Source organism: Pteronotus mesoamericanus, unplaced genomic scaffold (assembly GCF_021234165.1).
Source record: "Pteronotus mesoamericanus isolate MK-2021 breed Mesoamerican mustached bat unplaced genomic scaffold, CSHL_Meso_final contig_22, whole genome shotgun sequence".
NCBI classification, from domain to species: domain Eukaryota; kingdom Metazoa; phylum Chordata; class Mammalia; order Chiroptera; family Mormoopidae; genus Pteronotus; species Pteronotus mesoamericanus.
The window spans coordinates 409,185-435,334 of NW_026555090.1; the positions used below are offsets into that span (position 1 = coordinate 409,185).

The 26,150-nt window shown below is 40.8% G+C and overlaps 1 protein-coding gene and 1 pseudogene across 3 annotated transcripts in view; one reads left to right on the forward strand and one right to left on the reverse strand.

The window, feature by feature from the left end:
* DHRS7B (dehydrogenase/reductase 7B) overlaps positions 1–26,150 on the reverse strand; it is a 77,465-nt gene that overhangs the window by 39,781 nt on the left and 11,534 nt on the right. Inside the window, exon 1 of one of the 3 annotated variants that reach the window (XM_054571112.1) lies at positions 8,728–8,738. The exons of the other annotated variants lie outside the window; for them this stretch is intronic. The gene's annotated coding sequence lies outside the window, so the exon portion shown is untranslated. Of the gene's footprint in view, positions 1–8,727; positions 8,739–26,150 lie in introns of those variants that run through there. 3 annotated transcript variants of the gene reach the window in all.
* On the forward strand, positions 9,749–24,537 carry LOC129068716 (lamina-associated polypeptide 2, isoforms beta/gamma-like; annotated as a pseudogene).

The following is a 26,150-nucleotide window of genomic DNA, read 5'->3' on the forward strand; positions in this document are numbered from 1 at the left end:
GATTTTTTGTCTCAATGATCTACTCATTGATGTGAACTGGGTGCTAGAGTTCCCTACAATTAATGTATTACTATCAATTTTTCCCTATGTATGTCAGTATTTTCTTTATAAATTTAGGTGCTCCAAAAAAAAAAAATAAAAAAAAAAAAAAAAAAAAAAAAAAAAAAAAAAAAATATAATACCCCCAAATACATTGGTTACATACATTTTACAAGGGTCATATCCTCTTGTTGCATTGATCCCTTTATCATAATGTATTGTCCTTCTTTGTCCCTTGTTATAGCCTTGTTTGAAATTCTATTTTGTCTAAGTATTGCTATGCCAGCTTTTTTGTTTCCATTTGCATGAAATATGTTTTTCTACTCCTTTATTTTCAGTCTGCTTATGTCTTTCAACCAGACATGGGTCTCTTGGAGACAGCATCTGTGTAAGTCTTGTTTTCTCATACATTTAGCCACTCTGTCTTTTTATGGGGCATTTAATTTATTTACGCTTCAAGTAATTATTGACAGGTAGGTAATGATTGTCATTTTGTCATTCAGATTTATGACCTCCCCCGGTTATTCTTCTTAAAGAAGTCCCTTTAACACTCCTTGTAATACTGGTTTGGTGGTGATTAATTCCTTTAGCTTTTTCTTGTCTGGGAAGCTCCTTGTTTCTCTTTTGATTTTAGATGACAGCCTTGCTGAAGAGTAATGTTGGTTGTAGGTCATTGCGCCTCATCTCTCTGAATATTATCTGCCAATCCCTTCTGGCCTGCAGTTTCTCTTGAAAAATCAGCTGACAGTCTTAATGGGAGCTCTCCTGGGCATGACTGACTACTTTTTCTCTTGCTGCTTTTAAGATTCTCTCTTTCTGTTGCCATTGTAGTTATGACGTGCCTTGGTGTGGGCCCCTTTGGGGTCATCTTGTTTGGGATTCTGCACTTCCTGAACATGTTTATTTCCTTCTCCAGTTAGGGAAGTTTTCAGTCATTATTCCATCAATTAGGTTTTCAATTACTTGCTGCCTCTTTTCTCCTCCTGGTACTCCTATGATATAAATGTTGGTACACTTGATGTAGTCCCAGAGTTCCTTAAACTATTCTCATTTGGGAAGGATTCTTTTTTCTTTTTGCTGTTCTGATTGGGTGTTTTTTGCTACCTTGCCTTCCGGGTCTCTGAGTTAATACTCTGCTTCATCTAATCTGTTGATTTAGTGTATCCTTCATTCTGCTATTGCATTCTAAATTTCTGTCTGTTTTTAACAGTTTCTACATCCTTCTTTGTTTAATATCTATTTGTTGATGTTCTCCCTGAGTTGATCTATTCTTCCCCTAAGTTGGCTGAGCATCTTTATAACCAATGTTTTGACCTCCGTATCTGATAGATCACTTGCCTCAATTTCATTTAGTTCTTTTTCTGGTTTTCTCCTGTTCTTTTATTTGAGACATGCTTCTTTGTCTCCTCATTTTAGCTGACTTTCTGTGTTTGTTTCCACACAGAAACACAATCTGTGGCCTTATGTAGTATGCATCCTGTGAGGCCTGGTGGCTCAGATTCCCTGGTCACCTGAGACAGGTGCTTCAAGAGTGTCCCTTGGGTGGGCTGAGAGGCTGAGTGTGCCTCCCTGTTGTACATTAGGCTTGGTTGCTGTTTTCTCATCTAAGGGTTGGTTGACCCTCAGGCTGAGTGGCTGTGGAGACTGGCCATGGGCCAGCGTGGGCTGACCTCACAGAGCAGACTTCAACCCAGCATGGCTCTGGTGCCCGCTGAGGTCACCCTGTGGGCATGTCATTATGAAGCTCATTGAGTGGTGTCCTGTTGTTGTCTTAGGACAGCCACTGGGTCTGTTGCTTCTGAGGCCTTTTGGTTGGGTCTCTGGTGCAAGCTGATGTCCGCTGCTGCATATGCCTGGCCCGAGCCACCTGGTAGAAGCTATAAAGTGATCCAAAGTTGGCAGATGCCTGTCATGTGTTTGGAGGTGCATGACAGAGGCCATGCTGCTACCCGTGTAGGACCTGGGGCCACTCAACAAATGGTGCAGGACACGATGAAGACAGCCACTGCCTGCCTGGGGCCTGCAGACCTTGGAGAGTTTTAAAGAAAGCCTGCAGTGCTGGCCAACGCTGCCCATGAGGGACAGCTGCTAAAACAGCCAAGGGCAGTATGTGAGTTGGGTGGAGCAGGGTCTCAGGGAGTCACAAGTGTCATCACCTAGTTCACGCAGATTCAGAATGGAGCTTGCCTGCTGCTGCACATTGTGGTAGGGGAGGGCTCAACATGGGCCCAGTAGCCCTCTGTCTCACCCAGAGAGAATCCCTGAAGAGTTGGATGGTGCAGGGTCTCGGGGAATCACCAGGGTTGGGCTAATGGGGTTTACCCAGTAAGCGAAGATTCAGAGTTGGTGCCTGCCTGTGCCTGTAGGCTGCTTGGAGGGAAATCTCAACACAGGGACAACAGCAACCCTTGCCCTGAGGCCACACTATTCTCCCTGGATGTTTCTGGGACCTTGTGAGCTGCTTTTCCTTCGCTGGAGCCCAAGGTCAGTGCCTGTGAGTGAGCAGGTCTGTGCTCAGGCTCTTCAAGAGGATGTCTGGTTTCCTAGCAGCCCTCCATCTCACCAGGACAGAATTCCCACCAATTTTCACAGCCAAGTACCATGGGGACTCCTCTTCCCAGCAGTGGAGCCCTGGAATACGGAGCCCAGTATGGGGCTAGGACCATTTGCTCCTCAACAGGGACTTCATCAGCTAAGATCCTTCTTGATTCTCAATTGCCACACATGGATGTGAGGCCAGCCCACTTCACATCTCTGCTCCTTCTACCAGTCTTAATGTGGCCTCTTCTACTTTTAGGAGTTCTGTTCAGCTAGCTTTCCTGCGGTTCTCCAGTCTTACTGCTCTATAATTTAGTTGTAATTTTGATGTGGTCATGGGGAGGTGAGCACAGTGCTTTCCTACTCTACCATCTTGACTGGAACCCTTATTAGAATCTTCACCAACCAATCAGAGTGGCTCCACTGGAACAATCAGGACAGTCCTTTTTGGACCAATCAAATTTTGAGGACTTGGAGTCCTCATTTACATGAGAATGGACCAATCAGGGACCAGGAGTGGGGACTTTTCTTTATATGTCAGCTCCCTCCTGGCTCGGGGAGTACACTTTCAGTTTCCACCCAAGACTGCATTTCCCCGTGTGAAGCTGTAACACCAGGCTAGACCAGACCAGAGCATAGCAGAGCAGAGCTGTATGACAACCAATCTGTGACATGAGGGCCACCTTGCGCAGGCTGTTTTACAGCTGTGCTATTTCATAATCATGCTATGTCATTATTGAGCTGTATCACAACTGAGCTGTTTTCACTGAAGAAAGTCTCTCTGCTCCTTTACCACACCCTACATGGGGGACTCGTGTTGGTGTTGAATTGACAATGACCCTCAGCTGAATTGACCCTCAGCTGACACTATAAACAGATTTCTCATCACAAACTGGAGGTTAGAAGGCAATGGGCTGATATATTCAAAGTGCTGAAAACACCCCCATCAAACAAGAATCCTATATTTGGCTGAAAAAAAAAAAAAAAGAGACCTTCAACAGTAAGGGACAAATGATGGTGGCATAGGAAGATCCTGAACTCATCTCTTCCTGTAAATCCACCAAGTCTACAGCTACATATGAAACAATTTCCTCTGATGAGAACCTAAAGGCTGACTGAGTGATAACTAAATACTGGACGAGGAGAAGAAAACCACACGGCAGTCAGTAGGAGAGGCTGGGACACAATTTTACCAGAAACTCTATCTCCTGTCCCAGAGGAACCGTGACCCACACGTGGGAGGGAATTCACAACCAGGACCTTCTGCCTGAGGAGTGAAGGTTTCGAAGACCATATTTGGCAACCCAACTGCTAAGACCTGTCCCTGAGAGACAGGACCCAAAAACATCCACCTTTGCACACCAAAGGTGTCTTGGGGACCCACAGGCTACAGCCATCTGAGAAATGGCTCTTAAAGAGTTCGCATGCTCAGACTCACCTGCCCCAAGGATCAGCTCAAAGCTGCAGATCTAGCCCAGAATTAAAGTGAAAGAGGCTCATTTGCTAATTAAAGTATCGGCCTGAGGGGCAGGCATCTAATTTAATGCCATCTAGGAGCTGCTGGAACACCCTCTGGGGACTGAGCCCGGAGGGGCGCCACTGCTGCGCTCTCCCTCTGCCGGGATCTAGCTGGGAGGGGGCGGGGCACAGCTGTGACCCCTCATTCTGTAGGCAACATCCCTGCCCTCCCCGGTCCCTGCTGCCACCAGCTGGGATGCACGTGCGCTCTCTCTGCTGGCTTCAGAGCACCAGTGTGTCCAGGAAGGGAACCTTTGACATATCTGGCGCTGCAATTTTTGCCACTCCTCTCCAGGGGACACTGCTTGACTGCCTGGCCTGGAGGCCAGGGCCACTTGCGCTTCTCATTCCCATGTAGTGGTAACCATCAGAGGGGCAGTACTTAGCAGGAAACCAACTCAGGGCTTCTGTACAAAACGAAGACTGAAACATACCCCCAGTCTTTCTGTGAAAGAGGTATATTTTTTGGTCCAGGAGCTTTGATGTGAAGGGCATACTTCTGGCTTGAGACTATCCACTGGCCTATGTAAGTGCTCTTAGAAAACAGACGCTAGTTGACGTAATCTTTCACTCTCCCTCTGCTTCATCCCAGCTCGCCAACATCTCCGACAAAGGAGCTTATACCTTTGTTTGGCACCTGGATTTTTGTGGCTGCCACAAGGGGACATCTTTACCAGGCTGCCTTTGGTTGTCAGAAGATATAAGTTGTTATATGGAAGCTTCATGGGAACCCGAAAGCAAAATCTTATAGCAGATACACAGAAGATAGAGAGAAAGAAATCTGAGAGAAAAAGTCATCAAACCACAAAGGAAGAGAGAAAAAGAAAAAAAATAAACAAAGAGGAATTACAAAAACAATCAGAAATCAATTAACAAAATGGTAGTAAGTACATATCTATCGAAAATTGGTTTAAATGTAAATAGACTATATTCTCCAATGAAAAGAGAGTGGGTTAATGGATTAAAAAACAAAATCCATCTATATGCTAACCTACAAGACACCCTCTTCAGATGTAAGAACACCCTAAAAGTAAAAGGACTTACATCAGACAAAACAGACTTTAAACTGACTATGAGACAGAGAAAGGCATTACCTAATGATAAATGGTCCAACAAGAGGATATGACATTTAAAAATACTTATATACCCTATATAAAACCACCTGAATATATAAAACAATATTAAAAGACCTAAAAGGAGAAACAGACAATACAATAATAGTAGAAAACTTTAATACTCTACATCAATAGACAGATCACCTAGAGAGAAAATTAACAAGGGAGCATTGGCTTTAAATGATACATTAGACCACATGGACTTAACAGATATGTAAAGAACCACTTTAACAGATATGTGTAGATCCAAAAGCAAGAGAACACATATGAAACATTCTCCAGGATATATATGTTAGAATATGAAACAAGTGTTAATAAATTTAAGATTGAAATCATATCAAGCATTCTTTTCCTACAACAACGGTATAAAAATACAAATCAATTGCAAAATATAAACTGCAAAATTCATAAATATGTGCAAATTAAACAACATGGTGCTAAACCACCAGTGGCTAAAATAAGAAATCGAAAGAGAAATTTAAAAATACCTTGAGACAAACAAAAATGAAAATGCAACAAACCAAAATTTATAGAATGCAGCAAAAGTTCTAAGAGGGAAATTCAGAGTAGTAAATACCTACCTTAAAATACAAGAAAAATCTCAAACAACATAAACTTACACCTTAAGGAACTATTAAAAGAAAAACAAATAAAGCCCAAAGCTAGAAGGAAGGAAGAAAATAGTAAAGATCAAAGCAGAAATAAATGTAATATAGACAAAAATGCAGTAAAAAAGATCAATGAATCTAGGAACCAGTTCTTTTAAAAATATAAACAAAATTGTCAGATAGGCTTGCCAATGGATAAAAGAGAGGGGACTGAGGAGGTAAATATCTGGATTTAAAGAAGAGACATTATAACTGATACCACAGAAATTCAAAAGAGAATACAAAACTAATACTATTATATACTATCAAATTTGATAACCTAGAAAAAAATGGATAAATTCCTAGAAACACACAATCTACCAAGACTGAAACATAAATAGAAAATGTGAATAAAACAAATACTACTAAGATGATTGAGTCAGTAACCAAACCCCCTCCCCCAACAAACAAAAGTCCAGGACCAGGCAGCTTCACTGGTAAATTCTATCAAGACATTCAACGAGTTAATACCAAACCTTCTCGAATGTTCCAAATAATGGAAGAAGATGGCAGGCTCCCAATTCATTTTACAAGGCCAGCATTACCCTAACACCAAAACCAGGCTAGGATGCCACAAGAAAGGCAAATTACAGGTCCTGATAAACACAGAACCAAAAAACCTCAACAAAATATTAGCAAACAAAAATCAACAGTCCATTCAAAGAATACCACACCATGATCAAGTGGCATTTATCCTAGGGATGCAAGGAGAAGTCAACATCTGCCAATCAATTAATTTGAAATAACACATTAAGAAAATGAAAAATAAAAATCATGTCATCACTTTAATAGATACAGGGAAAGCATCTGTCAAAATTCAACATTCATTTATGATTAAAAAAGACAAAACACCTCTCAACATAGTGAATATGGAAGGAATGTACCTCAACATATAAAGGTCATAATGACAAGCCCTGAGCTAACAGCATAATGGTGAAGAGCTGTAAACTTTTTCTCTAAGATAAGGAACAAGACAAGGTTGCCCACTCTCGCCACTAGTATCCAACATAGTATTAAAAGCCTTAGAGAGGCCAAGTAGGCAAGAAAAAGAAATAATAAACATTCAAAAAGGAAAGCAAGAGGTAAACCAGCCATTATTTGTAGATTACATATTATATATAAAGAATCCTAAAGATTCCACCAAAAAACTGTTAGAATAAGTGAATTCAGGAAAGTTGCAGGGTATAAAATCAATACATATAAATCTGTTGTGTTTCTGTACACAAATAATGAACTATCAAAAAGATGTAAGAAAACAATCCCACTTATAATTGTATCAAAAGAATAAAATATCTAAGAATAAATTTAACCAGGAAAGTGAAAGACCTGTACATTGAAAACTACCAGACATTAAATGAAAAAAATTGAAGAAACACAAATAAATGAAAAGATACCCTGTGCTAATGACTGGAATGTTGATAAAATGCCCAAAGCAATACACAGAATCAATGCCAATCCTATCAAACTGTCAATGGCATTTTTCACAGAAATAGAACAGAGTCCTAAAACTTCTATAAAACCAAAAGAGACCCTAAATTACCAAAGCAATCTTGGGAGAAAAGAACAAAGCTGGAGGGAACACACTCCCTAACTTCAAACTACATTACAAAGCTTTAGTAATCAAAACAGCATGACACTGGCATAAAACAGACATATTGATTAATGGAGTCTAAAAATAAGCCCATGTGTATATGGTTAATTAATTTAAAACAAAGCAACGAAGAACATACAATAATGAAAGGGCAGTCTCTTCAGTAAATGGTGCTAGGCCCTGGCTGGCGTGGCTCTGTTGGTTGGAGTGTCATCCTGTAACCAAAAAGTTGCAGGTTGGATTTCCAATCAGGTCGCATACCTAGTGCCATCGCCAGAGGGGGCGCATACAGGAGGCAACCGATTGATGCCTTTCTCTCACATCAATGTTTCTCTCTCTCCCTCCCCCCCTCTCTAAAAGCAATGAAAAAAAATGTCCTTGGATGAGGGTTAAATAAATAAATGATGCTGGAAAAACTGCAAAAGAGTGATACTGGATCACTGTCTTATACCTCACATGACAATTAACCCAAAATGAATTAAAGACATGGATGTAAGACCTAAAACCATGCAAGTTATAGAAGGAAACATAAGTAGTGAACTCTTTTGACACAGGTCAAGGTAAAGATATTTTTTTGAATCTGACACCAAAAGCAAAAGCAACAAAAGCAAAATTAAACAAAAATAAACTAAAAGCTTCTGCACAGTGAGGGCAATAGCAAGAGAGTAAAAGGCAACTACTGAATGGGAGAAAGTACTTGCAAGTCATGTATCTGATAAAGAGTTTAATCTAAATTATACAATCAGATTTAAAAATGGGCAAAGGAATAAAAGATTTTTTTCTCAAAGAAGGCACACATATGGCCAACAGGTACATAAAAAGATGCTCAACATCATTAATCATCAAGAAAATGCAAAGTTTTTAATAGTTTATTTTTATTGTATTTTTTCCATTACCATTTATCCCCCTTATACCCTCTTCCACCTCCATACCCCCCCCCAAAATTAGCACACTGCTGTCTGTCCATGAGGAAATGCAAACTGAATAACAATGAGAGATACCACACCTTTTAAAGGGCTGTTAGAATGGCTGTTGCCTGTTAGAATGGTTATCAAAAAGGCAAGAATGTGGGGGAAAGGAAACTTTTGTGGATGTTGGTAGGAACATAAATTGGTGGCGCAAGTATAAAAGAAGAGTATGAAATTTCCTCAAAAAATTAAAAGTAGAGCAACCGTATGATCCATCAATTTCACATTCTAGTAGTTATCCAAACAACAACAAAAACACGAACTCAAAAAGAGGTCCAAGATGATGGTCGGCAGGTGGAAGTTATACTCACCTCCTCCTGTAACGGGGTGTACGCTGAGAGGCTCCGGGCCCCCCACAAGCCTAGCCTGGGGGCTAGGAAAAGCAGCAGAGTTATTAGCATATCGGTAACAGCAGACCAGACTAGTCTCCCCGCCTGAGCGGAGCCGGAAAGGCATGCATGTCTTTAACCCAGAAAGTCAGTGGGAGGCAGCTCCCCCAGTTACAGCGCCTGCGCGATGGCTCGCTCCCGGCCACGTGCCTCGCCCGCCCGGACTCGCTGGGGCGGCCCAGACAGGCGGAGAGTGCGGAGTGGGAGCAGGAGCAGGGGGCTGTGGGCGGGGCTGGAAACGGGGACCGCAAAGGGTCTGTGCAGGGACTTAAACAAAAGGCAGGCCCCCACGAGAAAGGGGGAAACGACGGGAGACCGCGCAGGAAGAAAGGGGGTGGAAGGACTCTTGCTGACGGCCCTGAGGAGGTGCCACGTGGTTCTGGATTAAGAGCTGGAGGTCACGGCAACACCGCCGACGGCGCGCGGGGAACTGCGGGAGGCCGGCGGGCTGCGCGGGTCGCCGGGGGCGGGGGCCAGGAGAAGGGAGCTGCGGGCTTCTGCTGCTTATCTTCTGCGGGGCGGCACTTCCGGTTGGCAGGGCCGGACAGTGGCCTGAACGGGGGAAGGCGGGACTGCATGTGTCAGTGGGTGTTTTAAAGGGACTTTGAGATTTAACAGTGACATTCCGCCATTACCCTAAACCTGTGTAACTTTTGAATAAATAGTTCCTTTCCTTTTCACCAAACTCTGGCATTGAGGGCCCTAATTTCTAACATGGCGGCAGGCAAGACAAACCATAGCTCAGAAGGACCCCCAGGGGAGGGGGCTTGTTTCGATAACAGTACCTGGGCCCCAGACAGGCTGTGTCTGTAACACTCCCAGAATCAAAGAGGCATTACAACTAAATTACAGACCTGAACAACCAACTGAAGGCTGGCTGAACATAAATCTCATAACCAAGACAACACAGCGGAAGCCACTGAGACGGGTAGGAACAGCGGAGATGGGAAAGAAGCTGGCCCCCCATCCGTATGCAATGGTTGAGAATTCAGAGGAATATCTCCGCCGCGAAGGTAGCTGTCTCTCTGGATAACCCTCCTCCAGATACCGGCCCTGCAGAGCGAGGGGCAACCCCACGCCATGCTCCCCAGCCAGAAGCACCAGTGCCGAGAAGAGACGCCGCATGACATCTGGCTGTGAAAAGCAGCGGGGATTCCGCCCACCAGAGCGAGATGGAAGACTGCTGGAGGCCCAGGTGCCCTCCTGCAGGGCCAGCGTGCGAAATCTAGTTCACACCCACTGACCTGGGCTCCGGCAAAGGGGCAACGGCTCAAAGCAGACTGAAGTTAGGAAGGAAAAAAGTGGGTTTTGTGTGGCTTTGGGAAGTGGCGACTTCCACTGTCCCTGTGCTCCGTCCCTCCCCTGCATTGCCCGCGAAAGCCATCTTGCCTGCGTCGAGCGCCCCCCTCCACACAGCGCCAGGCTGTGGAGATGCACTAGTCCACCCTCCTGACTCCCTGTGGCCCTGCCTAGCAAAGCTTGCGCCCTGCGGAGGAATCAGCTAGCCGCAGTCAGCCCGGGCCCATGTGGTTGTGTTTTGGGTTTGGTTTTTTTTTTTGTTTTTTTGGAAGGCTCTCAAGGACAGACACAGGGGGTGTCAGAGATGAACGGGGAGAGATTGAGTTGTGTGGCCTTGCAGCGAGGGCCACTTCCCCTGCACATACACCTGAACTGCACCACCTCTCCACAGCATAAGCCTGGGGAATACACCGGTCCCACTATCCCAACTTCCTGTGGCTTCACCCCACCGAGCTCAGGCCCTACAAAGACATCAGCAAGCTGCAGGCAGCTTGAGTGCCCAGTGCAGTCCTACTTAAAAGGCATCTGGGGAGCTGGGAAGAGGTGCCCCCCCCCCCCCCCCCGCCCCGCTTCCAGCTGTGAAGAGCAACGAGGTTTCTGTCTGCCAGGGAGAAAAAAAAAGAGAGAGTCCGTTAGAGACCCATGCACCCTCTTAAAAGGACGATGCACAACATTTCCATTGCAGGCACTCAACCTAGGCTCTGGCAGAGGGAGGGCGGAGCGGTCTAGAGTTGCATGAGGCAAGTCTGGGGTTTGTGGCTCTGGAGAAAGACCTGGAGTGGGTAGGGCAGCCATCAGGATCCCTGTGCTGTGTCATTCTCTAATATTGCGGCTGCTACCTTTCTTGAGTGGAGCAGGCCACTCCCTGTGGCATCAGCTTGGGGGAAAGCACTTGCCCCGTACTCTAAACTCTATCTCGCCTCACCCTGCAGAGCTTAGGCCCTGCTGAGGAGTCGGCTGCCTCGTCCAGGTATAGAGGTCTGGTCAGACTCAGGGGTTGTCAGTGACTAAATTGGCTGGCTTTGGGGCAGGGGCCATTCCTCACCCCACTCCCTGTGAACCTGATTGGTGCTTCCCCTCACAAAAGATCCAATAAAAAAACACCAGCTTCTGGCAAACCCACTCCCTGGGTTCTGGAGGCCCCACCCACCCAACTCTTAGCAGCTCTGCCCTGCTGAGGTTGAGGAAAATTCTGGGACAGACTGAGTAACGTGGCCCTGGGGAAGGGGCTACACCCAATATCTCCCCTGAAGCCTGAACAGCACCTTCCCCTCACAGGAGGCCCACCAGCCCGATCCTCCAGACTCTGCCAGAGGCTTTCAGTGACAGCCTAACAGGGAGCCAGGAGGCACAGGCAGCTGGAGCTGGATTTTGGGGTGCACTGGGACTTTTGCTGACCTGCCTCCAGGCCAGGAGCAGATGAGACCTGGCCTTGGTGAGCGGCTTGGTTACCACCCCGCCCCCCCCCCCCCAACAAGCCCAGCAGGGGCAGCCACAAACTGAGGGTCACTTGTCGCTTCAAACAGGTTGCCAAGGCCCAGGCACACACAGTGTCTGACGCTGGGCTGCACCAGAGTCCCTCCCAAGAGGCCCAGAACCAACACACTCAGTGGCCAGATTCAGACCACATCAGAGCAGAATCTAATAAGCTTCACAAACAGGATGTCCAAAGGGAGAGATCAACAGGCACCAGACCCTGCTGAAGTAAAGTTTATGTTGTGTGATCAGCAACCTGTGCAGTGGCTTGCATGCCATGGTCAGAGCTAAGCCTCACAGCCAGCCAGCCTGATGGTCAATACCACACACAAATGAGCCAGTAGTGATCACGCCTCAATTACAAGAGGGGGCCCACATGACTCACACAGGGGACCTTGCTGGAGCACCCAGCTCCGGTGGTCAAGGAGACCGCAACGCTGGGTCAGGTGGGGCTCCTATTACATAAAGGCCACTCCATGAAGGCTGGGAGTAATAGTAGATCTCTCGGGTAACAAACACAGCAAGAAGGTAAAAAAAAACAGGGCCCAAATGAAAGAACAAAAGTTGTCTCCAAAAAAACACTAAATGATATGGAGGTAAGCAATTTAATAGTTACTGAGATCAAAGCAATGGTTATAAGGATGCTCAAGGAACTTAGTGAGAACTACAACAGCATGGAAAAGGACACAGGAACCATAAAAAGAAACAGAAATAAAGAACACAATTATCTCCATCAAGAATACACTGGAAGTAATAAACAATAGGATGGATGAAGCAGAGGACTGAATGAGTGATTAGGAAGGCAAGGTAGAAGAAAACATTCAATCATGACAACAAAAAGAAAAAAAGTTAAAAAGAACAAGAATCGTTTAAGGGACCTTTGGGACAGCATGAAGCATCACAACATCCATATCACAGAGGTACCAGAAGAAGGGAGTGCACAAGGGATCAAGAACTTATTTAAAGAAATAATGACCAAAACCTTCCCTAAACTAGTGAAGGAAACAGACACACAAGTCCATAAAGAGCGGAGTCCAAAACAAGATGAATCCAAAGAGACCCATACCAAGACACGTCATAATTAAAATTGCAAAGGTTAAAGACAAAAAGAGAATCTGAAAGCCACAAGAAAAAGACAGTTAATTACCTACAAGGGAGAAGACTGTCAGCTGATTTCTCAACAGAAACATTTCAGGCCAGAAGGGATTAACATAAAATATTCAAAGTGATGAAAAGCAAGGACCTATACCCAATACTAGTTTACCCAGCAAGCATATCATTTAAAATTAAAAGAGAAAAATAAAGAGCTTCACATACAAGGAAAAAAAAGGAATTTGTTACCACAAAACTAGTATTACAAGAAATGTTAAAGGGCCTGCGTTAAGCAGTAGAAGTAAAAAAAACAGAGTAACACAGTTAAAAGAATAAAATGGCAATAAATACATAGCTATCAATAACTACTTTAAATGTAAGTGGCATGAGTGATCCAATCAAAAGACATAGTGTAGCTGAGTGGGTAAGAAGGCGAGATCCATATATGAGGTCTGTCCACAAAAAGCCCAACCATTTCTAATATAACAAGAATGGCTGGCACGACTGACATACCCTAGCAGCGAAGGAGAGTGGGCTGGAATGCACGTGCATGAACAATAATGACTTCGCTGTACTAGTCAGCGGGGGTGGTAGGCCCCATTGAGTGAGCTTGTGCCCTGTGTGGCCACTGCATTCAAAACGACTGAGCAAGTAGAGCAACAACGCATCAAATCTTGAACATTCCTCTGAGGAAACTATTCAGATGATTCAGAAGGCCGCAGCTATGAGCGACTGGTGATTGGCAGTTTCATCACGACAATGCACCTGCTCACTCATCATGTCTCGTGCAGATTTTTGTGAAACATCAAATCACCCAGGTGACTTAGTCCTGCTATGGCCTGGCTTTGGCATTCTGCAACTTCTGGTTTTTTCCAAAACTAAAATCACCTCTAAAAGGGAAGCAATTTCAGACTGTCGATGGGATTCAGGAAAATATGATGGCACAGCTGATGGCAAGTGGGAGAACTGTGTGAGGTCAACACAGTGCCTACTTTGAAGGGGTCCAAAGCATCACTGTCCTGTGTAAAGTGTCTTGTACCTTGTATGTTCTTCAATAAATGTCTCTATTTTTCATAGTATATGGCTGGATACTTTCTGGACTGATCCTGTATATGCTGTCTACAAGAGACCCACATTGGAAGGAAACATACACACAAACTAAAAGTAAAAGGATGGAAAAAATATTTCACACAAATAAAAAATTTTTAAACGCTGGAATAGCAGTACATACATCTGACCATACAGAGTCTAAACCGAAGGGTATAGTAGGAGACAAAGAAGGACACTACATAATGATAAAGGGAGCAATAAAACAACAACAACCCTTGTAAACATTTATGCACCCAACATAGGAGCATCTAAATATGCAAAGCAAATCTTGAAGGACAGCAGAAGGTTTTAACAACCCATTCACATCAATGGAGATATCTTTCAGTTAGCAAATCAACAAGGAAATGGTGGGTTTAAATGACAGACTAGACCAGATGGATTTAATTGATATCTACAGAGCATCTCATCCCAAAGCAGAACATTATATTCTTTTCAAGAGCTCATGGAATATTTTCTAGACTGTACCAAATGCTAGGACACAAAACAAGTCTCAATAAACTTAAGGAGACTGAAATCACATCAAGCATTTCTTTCTGGCCATAATGGTATAACACTAAAAGTCAATCACAAAAAAAAAGTACCCTGAAAAACAAAGACACGGGTGCTAAATAATACGTCACTAAACAACAAATGAGATCAAGGAAGAAATCAAAAGACACCTTGAAGCAAATACAAATGAGAACACAGCGACCTGAAAAGCCGCGGGGCACAACAAAAGGCGCTCCTGACGGGGAACAAGGAAAACCACAAATAAACAGTCTGAATTTACACTGAAGAAACTTTAAAAAGAACAACCATAAAAGCCCAACATGAGTACAAGGAAGAAAATAATAAAGATCAGAGCAGAAATAAACAAAATAAGTCTAAAAGAACAATATAAAACATCAGTGAAACCAAGAGCTGGTTTATTAAAAAGATAAAGAAGATAGACAAACCTTGAACCAGGCTCATCAATTAAAAAAAAAAAAGAATCAAATAAATAAAATCAGAAAGGAAAAAGAAGAAGTAAAAACTGACACCAAAAATACAAAGGATTGTAGGAAAATAAGAACTATATGCCAACAAATTGGACAATGTGGAAGAAATGGGTAAACTTCTGGAGACATACAATCTTTTAAAATTGAATCAGAAAGAATCAGAGAATCTGAACAGAGATATTACAATTAGTGAAACTGAAACAGTAATCAAAAAAATCCCTTGCCTTGGCTGGTGTGGCTCAGTGGATTGAGTGCCAGCCTGCAAACAAAAGGGCCACCAATCTGATTCCCAGTCAGGGTACATGCCTGAGTTGCAGGCCAGGTCCCCCGGCAGTGTGACCACGAGACAACCACACATAGATGCTTCTCTCCCTCTCTTTCTCCCTCCCTTCCCTTCTCTCTAAAACAAACAAACAAACAAAAAAACAAAAAAAAGAACACACCAAAAAAACCCCCACCTCCCAACAAACATAAGTCCTGGACTGGATGGTTACACAGGTGAATTTTACCAAGCATTCAAAGAAGAACCAACACCTCTCTTTCTCAAACTATTCCCAAAAATTCAAGAGGTGGGAAGACTCCCAAGTTCATTTTACGAGGCTGGCACTATCCTAATTCCAAAATCAGATAAAGACACTACAAAGGAAAAAAATTACAGGCCAATATCCCTGATGAGCATAGAGGCTAAAATCCTCAACAAAATATTAGCCAACCGATCCAGCAATACATTAAAAAAGTCATACACCATGAAGTGGGATTTATTCCTAGAATGCAAGGGTTGGTACAATATCCACAAATCAATAAATGTGATACACCACATAAACAAAATAAAGTTTAAAAACCACATGGTCATATCAATAGATGTAGAAAAAGCATTTCATAAAAAGACAGCACCCATTTATGATAAAAATCCTCAACAAAATGGAAATAGAGGGAACATACCTCAACACAATGAAGGCCATATATGACAAATGTACAGCCGACATCATACTCAATGGGCAAAAACTATGAGCATTTCCCTTACATTTGGGAATAAGACAGGGATGTCTACTTTCACCACTATTATTCCACATATTGTAGAATGAAAGTTAGCCATGGTAATCAGACAAGAAACAAAAATAAAAGGCATTCAAATTGTAAAGAAAGAAGTAAACAGTTATTATCTGCAGACGACACAAGAGGCAACCAATTGATGTTTCTTTCACATCAAAGTTTCTCTCCCTTACTTTCTCCCTCCCTTCTCCTTTCTCTAAAAATAAATACATAAAATCTTTTTTAAAAAACCAGCATGATACTGGCATAAAAACAGAATATAGATCAATGGAACAGAATAGAGAGCCCAGAAATAAACCCATGCCTTTATGGTCAAATAATATTTGACAAAAGAGACAAAAATGTACAGTGAGGTAAGGATGGTCTATTCAATATATGGTGTTCAGAAATTTGGGTATGTGCAAGAAATATAAATAAAACTAGACAGCCTTCTTATACCATATACAAAAGTAAATTCTAAATGGATTAAAGACTTAAATGTTAAGACTTGAAACCGTAAAACTCCTAGAAGAAAACATAAGCAGTAAAATCTTGGACATTTCTCTTAGTAATATTTTTTCAGATGTATCAACTCAGGCAAGGGAAACAAAAGAAAAAATAAACAAATGGTACTACATCAAACTAAAAAGTTTTTGTGCAGCAAAGGAAACCATCAACAAAATAAAAAGACTGCTGAGGGGGAAAACATTCACCAATGGTACATCTGATAAGGGGTTAATATCCAAAATTTATAAAAAATTCTGACAACTCAATACCAAATGCCCCCCCCAAAAACAACAAAAATAAAAATGCAATTATAAAATAGGCAGAGGACCTGAACAGACACTTCTCCAAAGAGAACATACAACTGGACAATAGGTATATGAAAAGATGTTCGACATCAGTAATCGTTAGAGAAATGGAAATCAAAACAACAATGAGATACCACTTCACACCTGTCAGAATGGCCATCATCAACAAATCAATAAACAACAAGTGCTGGGAGGATGTGGAGAAAAAGAAACCCTTATTAACTGTTGGTGGGAATGCAGACTGGTGCAGGACTATGAAAAATAGTAGGTAGTTTCCTCAAAAAAATTAAAAATGGCACTGCCTTATGATCTAGTGATTCCACTTCTGGAGACATAACTGAGGAAACCCACAACACTAATTGAAAAGAATACCAGAGGCTGCGGCTGGGTGGGGGGCTGGGTGACAAGGGTAAGGAATTCAGAACTATGACTGGTAGTTACAACATCGTCACGGTGACGTAAAATACAGCATGGGGAACATCATCAGTAACATTCTAATAACTGTATGGTGCCGGGGGGGACAGGAAATATCAGGGGGAACAATCTGTAATGATTGTCTAACCACTATGCTACACACTTGTAACTAGCAAAAGCAATATTAAATGTAAACTGTAAAAATAAAAGAATTTTTAAAAGGAAAGAAAATAATATGTTCACTTATATGTTCAATGCAGTATTGTTTCCAACAGCTAAGATCTGAAGGCAACCCAAGTGCCCATCAATAGCAAGTGGATAAAAAAGTTTTGGTACATATACACTATAGAATATTACTCAGCCATAAAAAAGAATGAAATCTTACTATTTGCGACAGCATGGATGGACCTAGAGGGTATTATGCCAAATGAAATATGTCAGTCAAAGAAAGAAAAGTACTGTATGACCTAACCTCTATGTGAAACATAAAAACCAAAACAAACAACAGTCGCTCATACCCCGAGGGAACAGATGGGCGGTTGCCAGAGGCAGATGAAGAGCAGAGGACAAAATGGGTGAAGTGGGTTAAAGGTACAAATTCCCAGTCATAAAATAAGTCGTGGGCATGTAATATTCAGCACAGTGACTATAGGTCATTATACCGTACTGCATATTTGGAAGTTGCTAGGACAGTAAATTATAAAAGTTATCGTTACAAGGAAAAAATTTTATAATTATGTATGGTGAAGGATGTTAACTAGCCTTATTGTGATAAGCATTTTCAGTGTGTACAAGTATGGAATCATTATGTTGTATACCTAAAACTAATATATTTCAGTTATACCTGAATAAAAAATGAGCGAGAAATTAAGACATTCCCAGGTAAATAAAAGCTGAGAGAGTTTATCACTAGACCTGCCCTGCAATAAATACTCACTGGAGTCCTGCAGGGTATAATGAAATGAGATTAAAAAGTAGTGTGAAACCCTGGTCGGGTGGCTCAGTTGGTTGGCGTGTCATCCCCCACACCAAAAGGTTGTGGGTTCGATTCCCAGTTGGGGCACACGTGGAAGTCAACTGATCGATGTTTCCCTTCACATCGATGTTTCTCTGTCTCTGTCTTGCTCTCTCTCCCTTCCTTTCTCTCTAAAATCAATAAATGTCCCGAGTGAGGATAAAAGAAAAAATAATGTTAAGCCGTATAAAGATAAAAAGATCTTTTATTAACCAATGGCACCCCAATATATTTAATAAAAAAAGAAATAAAGATCTTAAAAAAGGTAATTCATGCCCAATTACAAAATGTAGAATTACTACAACAATGGTTTTTAACTCCACTTTCTGCTTTCTATAATGTTCAAGAAACTAATACATTGTCAAAAAAAAACAAACAAACAAACCCAAACAACTTTTAGCCTCAAAGCTTGTAACTTTAGTTTGTAATTCCAAATCTTCTTTCCTATACAGTTAGAAGACTGATGCATTTAAAAGAATTACTAGGTTATGTTTTGGGGCACACAGTGTATGAAGATGTAATTTTGTGACATCAGCAGCCCAAAGGGGCGGGGGCAGACCTATAGAGAAGCAGGGTTTTTGTTTACTATTGAAGTTAAGCTCCTATAAATTCAAAGTCAAGTGTTATAACTTGATGATGTTAAATGTAATCCCCATGGTAACCACAAGGAAGATGGCTATAGAATAGACACAAAAGAAAATGAAAAGGGAATCAAAATATTTCAATACAAAAAAATCAGCTAAACAAAAAGAAGAGAGTAATTCAGGAATTGATGGACAAAAATCCACAGTACATACAGAAAACAAGTAACACATAGCATAATCAATAAAATATACTTTAAAAAAAGAAAGACAACAATCAGCACAGTTGCAAAAGTAAGACCTTCCTTAGCAGTAATTACTCTAAATCTAAATGGGTTAAAGTCTTGAATTAAATAACATAATTTAGCAGAATAGATTTTAAAAACCCAATAGATTTTAAAGATGTCAATGGGCTGAACATGAAGGGCAGGAGAGACGCTCTCCACACACAGTGTTAGCGAGCAGGGGCAAAAAGTAGCTGTAACTAAAATATAACAAAATAATCTTTAAACTGAAAAAATATCACAATAAACAAAGAAAGACATTTACAGATTCAATAGAACAAAAAGATATAATAAACATTTACATTCTTAATAAAAGACCAGCAAAATATTTGAGGCAAAAACGGACAGAATTGTAGGACAAATAGTTCTATAATAATAGTTGGGGACTTCAATACTCTACTCACACTAATTGAAAGAACCACCATGCAGAAGCAAAGAACAGGGGATTTAAACAGCACAATAAAACAGTTAGATCTGACATATATTAGAACACTCTACTCAAGAACAGCACATACATTCTCCTCAAGTGCACATGAGACATTTTCCAGGACAGACCATAGGTTACATCTGAATATTTTAAATATTGATACATAAAAAAGTTATGATACAAAGCATCTTCTCCAACCACAGATAAAATTAGAAATTAATAACAAGATAAAACTGGAAAAATCCCAATTTGTATAAATTAAAGTCTTAAATAACCAATGAATCAAGGAAGAAAGCACAAGAAATAATAACAAATTCTTAGAAATGACTGAAAACTAAAACACAACATATCAAAGCTTACGAGATGCTGCAAAAGTAGGCCTGAGGGGGAACTCTATAGCTACAAACACTTATGTTATGATACAAGAAAGATCTCAAATCATCAACCTAAGTTTACAACTCAAGGACCTAGAAAAAGAACAAATTAAAGGCAAAGCTAGAAGATGGTAAAATAATAAATATAAGCACACAGATAAATGAACTAGATAATAGAAAAACAACAGGAAAAAAGTCAATGAAAACAAAATTTGGTTCTTCAAAAAGATCAACAAAATTGACAAACCTTTAGGTAGGTGGACTAAGAAGAATAAAAAGAAGAATCAAATTACTAAGATCAGAAAAGGAGGACATTGTTACCCATTCTATAAAAATAAAAAGGATTATAAGAGAGTACTATGAACACTGTATGCAGCAAATTGAATAACATAGATAGCTATATTCCTAAAAACAAACAAACAAAATACCCTACCAAGACTAAATCGTGAAAACAGAAAATCTGAATAGACTGGTAACTACTACAGAGATTGAATCAGCAATAAAAAAAAATCTTCCTAACAAAAGCTTCAGTGGTGAATTCTACCAAACATTTAAAGAACTAATAACTGTCCTTAAACTTAAAAAAACTGACTAGAAGACTAACTAGTTTTGACTAACTAGTTTTTTATAAGACAAGAATAACCTTGCTGCAAAATCCAGACAAAGGAACTATAAAAAAAATGACAAACCAATATCCCCTACAAACACTGATGCAAAAATCCTCCACAAAACACTAGCAAGTATAATTCAGTAGCATATTAAAAAGGATTATAAAGCATGACCAAGCAAGATTGTTCTTTCAATGCGAGGATGGTTCAACCAATGTAATATGCCATATCAAAAGGAAATAAAACAAATGATCATCTCAATGTATGCAAAAAAAAAAGGCATTTGACAAAACTTAATACCCTTTCAAGATTTAAAAAACTCAACTAAGTAGAAATAAATGGAATAAGATGTCAATGTGTCAATGTGATAAGAATCAACACAATAAAAGCCACAGAAGAAAAATCCACAGCAAACCACACCTGATGGTGAAGGACTAAAAACTTCCTCTAAGATCAGGAACAAAGTAAGGATGCCCACTTTCACCACTTCTATTCAGCAAAGCACTGGAAGCTCTAACCAGAACAATTAGGCTGGCAAAAGAAATAAAAAGCATCCACATAGAAAAGAAAGATGCAAAGGTATCTGTTTGCAGATGACATGATCTTTTGTGTAGAAAACCCTAACAACTCCATAAAAAGATATGAGAGCTAATCAATGAATTCAGTAAAGTAGCAGAACACACAGTAGACATGGAAAAATCAGTTGCATTTCTATACATGAACAATGAGAATCTGAATAGGAAACTACAAAAACAATTCCATTTACAATAACAGATAAAAGAACTAAAGATGCAGAAATATTTTTAACCGGGGAGGGGGAAACTACAAAACATTGCTGGAAGAAGTTCAAGGAGACATAAATAAATGGAAATACATACTATGTTCATGGATTAGAATATTTAATCTTCTTTTTAGAGGTTACTTTTTATTGTTGAATTGTATTATGAAGCCTATATCTACAGTTTAATCAGGAAAAAATGTTTTGCATTGACATCAAGGATACATTTATTCTAATGGAATAAAACAGGTGCAGACAAAAGACCAGATACACATTTAAAAAAAAGAGACTACATTTTTTAACCTGGTCCTACTTTTGCTATTTTGGACCCTAGCTTTCCTATTAGAAAATCAATCTTACATACATATTAAGTCTGATTTATCATCCCACATTTTTAAACATTAAATGCAGCTTCTCACAATTTCTATTTTAAACAAAAGATTGAAGACAAAATGGGAAACAGTCGAAAAACAAAGCAAGTGAAAGTAGACTGCTACTACCTTATGGCAGAAAAGTTGGGTAAAATGTGCCCCTCTGTGGCTCATCTCTCTTCCTCAGAGAGGCAAGCGGTTCCAAGCCAGGACCCAGCCTACAGGCGCTTCTTGTAAATTGCCAAGTGAAAAATGTCTACAAAATATCTAAAAGCTAACTATCAGAATAGGGTTAATACAAACCAAAATTGTGTGCTGATCTAAATATTCACCTTCAGCTTTTTCCCCTTTTCAAAGTACCTTTTTATTTCAGATGATATTTTAAAATAACTTACATTTTTACTGTGCTTTATGGCCAAAGACTGTAAAATTAATAACTCAAATGAGTAAGTTTAAAATTTTTGTTTTACTTGAGTCTGTTGAAATTTCAATTACTTAACCAACCTAAAAAAAAAACCAAAACCACCACAAAGAATAAAGATAACCAACTTCAAGAACACACAAAAATCATAATGCCCACTTCATATTCATTTTACAAATTCATGTATTAACTACTGTAGATCCAAGAAAAGTTTACTATGTAATTGAAAAGCAAATACCTTCTGCACTTTTGAAATCCAATTATGTTGGAAAATAGGGGACAAAAAAACTTGGCAAAATTTGTTTTAGTAACAGAAGACAATGCACTAAGGACTCTAAATAGAAGCTAAGACCAGTGTGTAAAGCTTCTAACTTCTAAGCAAACACATACTTATTTATCTAAAAAAATGTTTGGGTAGCTAATTGGATTGAAAATATTTTTTGCTGTAAATAAAAAGAACAGTTTTTCAATTATAGCCTTAAACCTAGCTAAACAGCTTGTAAAAACATGTACAGCCAGCTAACAGTCCTTTAAAACATGTACATAAATGTTACACTAAAAGATCCCTTTTAAAATTCAACTGCATTCAAATGGGCCTTACGGAAATAGGGCATTCAAGATACTAGAAATCATTTAAAAAGTGAGTACAGCAGCTCTGGCTGGGGTGACTCAGTGGATTGAGCGCCGGCCTGCGAACCAAAGGGTAGTGGGTTTAATTCCCAGTCAGGGCACAGGCCTGGGGTACGGGCCTGGTCCCCAGCAGGGGGCGCGGGAGAGGCAACCACACACTAATGTTTCTCTTTCTTTCTCCTTCCTTTCCCCTCTCTAAAAATAAATAAATAAAATCTTAAAACAAAAAAGTGAGTACAGCAGGGCTACAATAATGGCATTACATTAATAAAAGTTACAGAAGAGATTATTGCTGTACTTTTCCCATAAACATCATGAAACTTTTTGCACTCACAAAAAGTACAAACCCAAATTACTTTTTCGCTTACAATTTCATGTTCCTCATATCTCTAGTGGTTTTTATCCAGCAGAGAATAATTCTTAAATCTTTTCTGTAAGGGTTCAAAGTGTTTAAATGTGTAGCTTCACATTATTCATTTTGCCCTTCCTGTTTCCCAAGTACACAGAAATGACATGTTTTTCTCAAAAATGAAATATGATGTCTAAATTAAAAAAATAAAGCCCACAAAAAGTTCCAGAGCTAAAAAAGATTATTCATAGAGCATGAAGTGATCACTTACTAGTCCAAAGTCCAAAACATTTAAGTGAGGTCCATTTATATAGTATCCTGTTTGCTTTTCAAAGGAACACTACACTTAATGAGGTGAAATCGCATTATTTTAGCTCGAGTCAACAAGTGTACACAAATGTTTTTTTAACAGTTATTAAAAATGGGAGACCGCATTGGTTGGTGTGGCTCAGTGGGCTGGGTGCCAGCCTATGAACCCAAAGGTTGCTGGTTCAATTCCTGGGGCACATGCCTGGGTTGTGGACCAGGTCCCTCATTGGAGAGGCAACTGAGTGATGTTTCTCACTCACACTGATGTTTCTCTCCCTTTCCTTCTCCCTCTCTTTCCCTCTCTAAAAATAAATAAATAAAATCTTTTAAAAAAATAAAAATAGGAGACCAAGTTGAGTGCATCAAAGAGATAGCATTCAGTTGGAATTTCCACAGTCATCAAGAGGTGAAGGTGAGAACGGATTTACTGGTTGGTCTCCACACCTTGGTAGACCAAAAACAAAACAAAAAAAATGGCTACAACAACAAATAGCAAAATCTTTATCCCCTTGGGAATGGAGCAGCCCTTAAAGATGACATAGATGCAACAGAGCTCGTTAATGACGATCTTCAGGATCAGCCTGTGAAATGTGGGGTGAATTCTGGCCCAGCTGTGGGAACAAGGAAGCTGTAGAGAAAAAGCTGTTGAAACTGAGGGAACAAGGAACAGAATCAAGATCTTCTGCTTTGCCAACAATTTCTTCTTCAGTAGAAAATACAAGACAGAATGGAAATGATGACTTGGACAGATAGAGTGACAATGAAGAAGACTCTACAATAGATCCCAAGCTTGAGAAGAGACTCAAGCGAAGGAGAGTGGGCCACAGTCAGAGCATTTCTCAAGCTGAAATAACAGACCCACGGACCCGCGGGCCCTCACAGGGTGGACCTCCGCAGGCAGGGCCTGGGGAATCCACCAGAGGGCCGAGAAGCACTCCAAGGGAAAGGGTGAATTCTTCAGAACGTCTTCGTAAAGGTGGGTGGTACTTTCAGAGAGTACTCCCAAAGTGGAACTACAATGGCTTCGAGCAACGAAACCTTAGCTGTCAATAGGGTGACTGGAAATTTCAAGCATGCAGCTCCCATTCTGCCAGCTGCTGAACTCTCAGACATACCCAGAAGAACATCAAAGAACGCACTGCCAAGCGCTAAAGGGGGAGAAAAAAACGAGGAAAGCAGGACAGAAAGGGACATTCTTAAGGAAATGTCTCCCTTTGAAGCACCTACACCAACAGGAATCTGTGCCAGTTGCCACAGGCCTATCAAAGGGGCTGCAGGCCGGCCATTAACACTCAATGATTTCGCGGTGGAGGGGAGCCCTTTCATCTAAATAGATTCCTAAGTAGGTTCCCTTGGCAGATGTCGAGTCATAACATTTAATCTTGTTGAAGATGTCAATACCAACCAATGTGATCTACAGATTCAATGCGATCCCTATTAAAATCTCAGTAACAATTTTTGCAAAAACATAGATAAACCCATCCTAAAGTTCAAATGAAATCTCAATCAGCCCAGAATAGCCAAAACAATCTTGAAAAAGAGAAGAAAAAACCAAAACGCTGGAATACTCACACTTTTTTATTTGAAAACTTAACATAGTAATCAAGGCAGTGTGATACTGGATTAAAGACAGACATCAGACCAGTGGTGTAGAGAGGCCGGAAATAAGCTCTCACACACCCGGCCCAGCGATGTTTGATGATGGCGTTAAGGCCCCTAGGGGAGCAGACAGTCGTCAACAAGTGGTGCTGGGAAAGCTTGATATCCACATGCAAAAGAATGAAGGTGGCTCTTTACGTAACAACAGATGCAAAAATTAACTCAAAATTGATCAAGTACTTAAATGTAAGACCTAAAACTACAAAAACTTCTCAGAATAAAACACAGGGCCAGGGTCCAGCATAGCAAATGGGCCGGTCAGAAAACGAAGCCAGTGCCACGGAAAGCGGGACCAAGTGACGGAGGCCTGAGTGCTGACGACATCGCTTGTGCTCCTGGATCCACCCGTGCCTGAAGCTCGTATGTCCTCTGGAAGTTTCAGTTTTGTGAACCAATAAATACTCTTCATTTAAGTTTAGAAAAACATAGGTCAAAAGCCCCATCAGATTTGGCGATGATTTCTTGGCTATGATTCCAAAGGCGCAGGGAACAAAAGAAATAGACAAATTGGACTTCATGAAAAATTTAAAATTAAGCATATTAAAAGACACTATCCACAGAATAAAAAGGCAACCCACATAATGGGAGAAATACTTGCAAATCATTTATCTGATAAGGGATTAATATCCAGAATATATAGAGAACTCCTAAAACTCAAAAACAGAAAAAGCAATATGGTTCCAAAATGAACAAAAACTTGAACAGACATTTTTCAAAAGAAGACATACAAATGGCCATGAAGTGTATGAAAAGATGATCAACATCACTTAGTCACCGGTAAAATGCAAATGAAAACTACGAGATACTGACTCATACCCATTAGGATGTAGAGTGCTGGGGCTCTTGGGCACTGCTGGTGGGAGGGCAATAGGGTGCAGCCGCTGCAGAAAACAGTGCAGAGGCTCATCCAGAAATCGAAAACAGAATTACCGTGTGACCCAGCAATTCCACTCCTGCGTGCGTATACTCAGTCACCGAAAGCAGGGTCTCAAAGAGCAATCTGTACACTCACGTTTATAGCAGCATTATTCACAACTGTTAAAATTTAGAAGCAAACCAAATGTCCATTGACCAATGAATGGATAAGCAAAATATAGTATACACATACAATGAAATATTATTTGGCCTTAAAAAAGAAGGCAATCATGCAGGACGCCACAAGGCGGATGAACACTGAAGACGGGCCGAGGGAAGGGAGCCAGCCCCAGGGGAACCAGTGCTGCAGGAAATCGCCGCTGGGAGGCACGCAGTCCAATCCACAGAGACAGAAAGTAGGGTGGGGTGGCCAGGGGCTGGGCTGGCGGTGGAGGGGAATGAAGAGTGATTT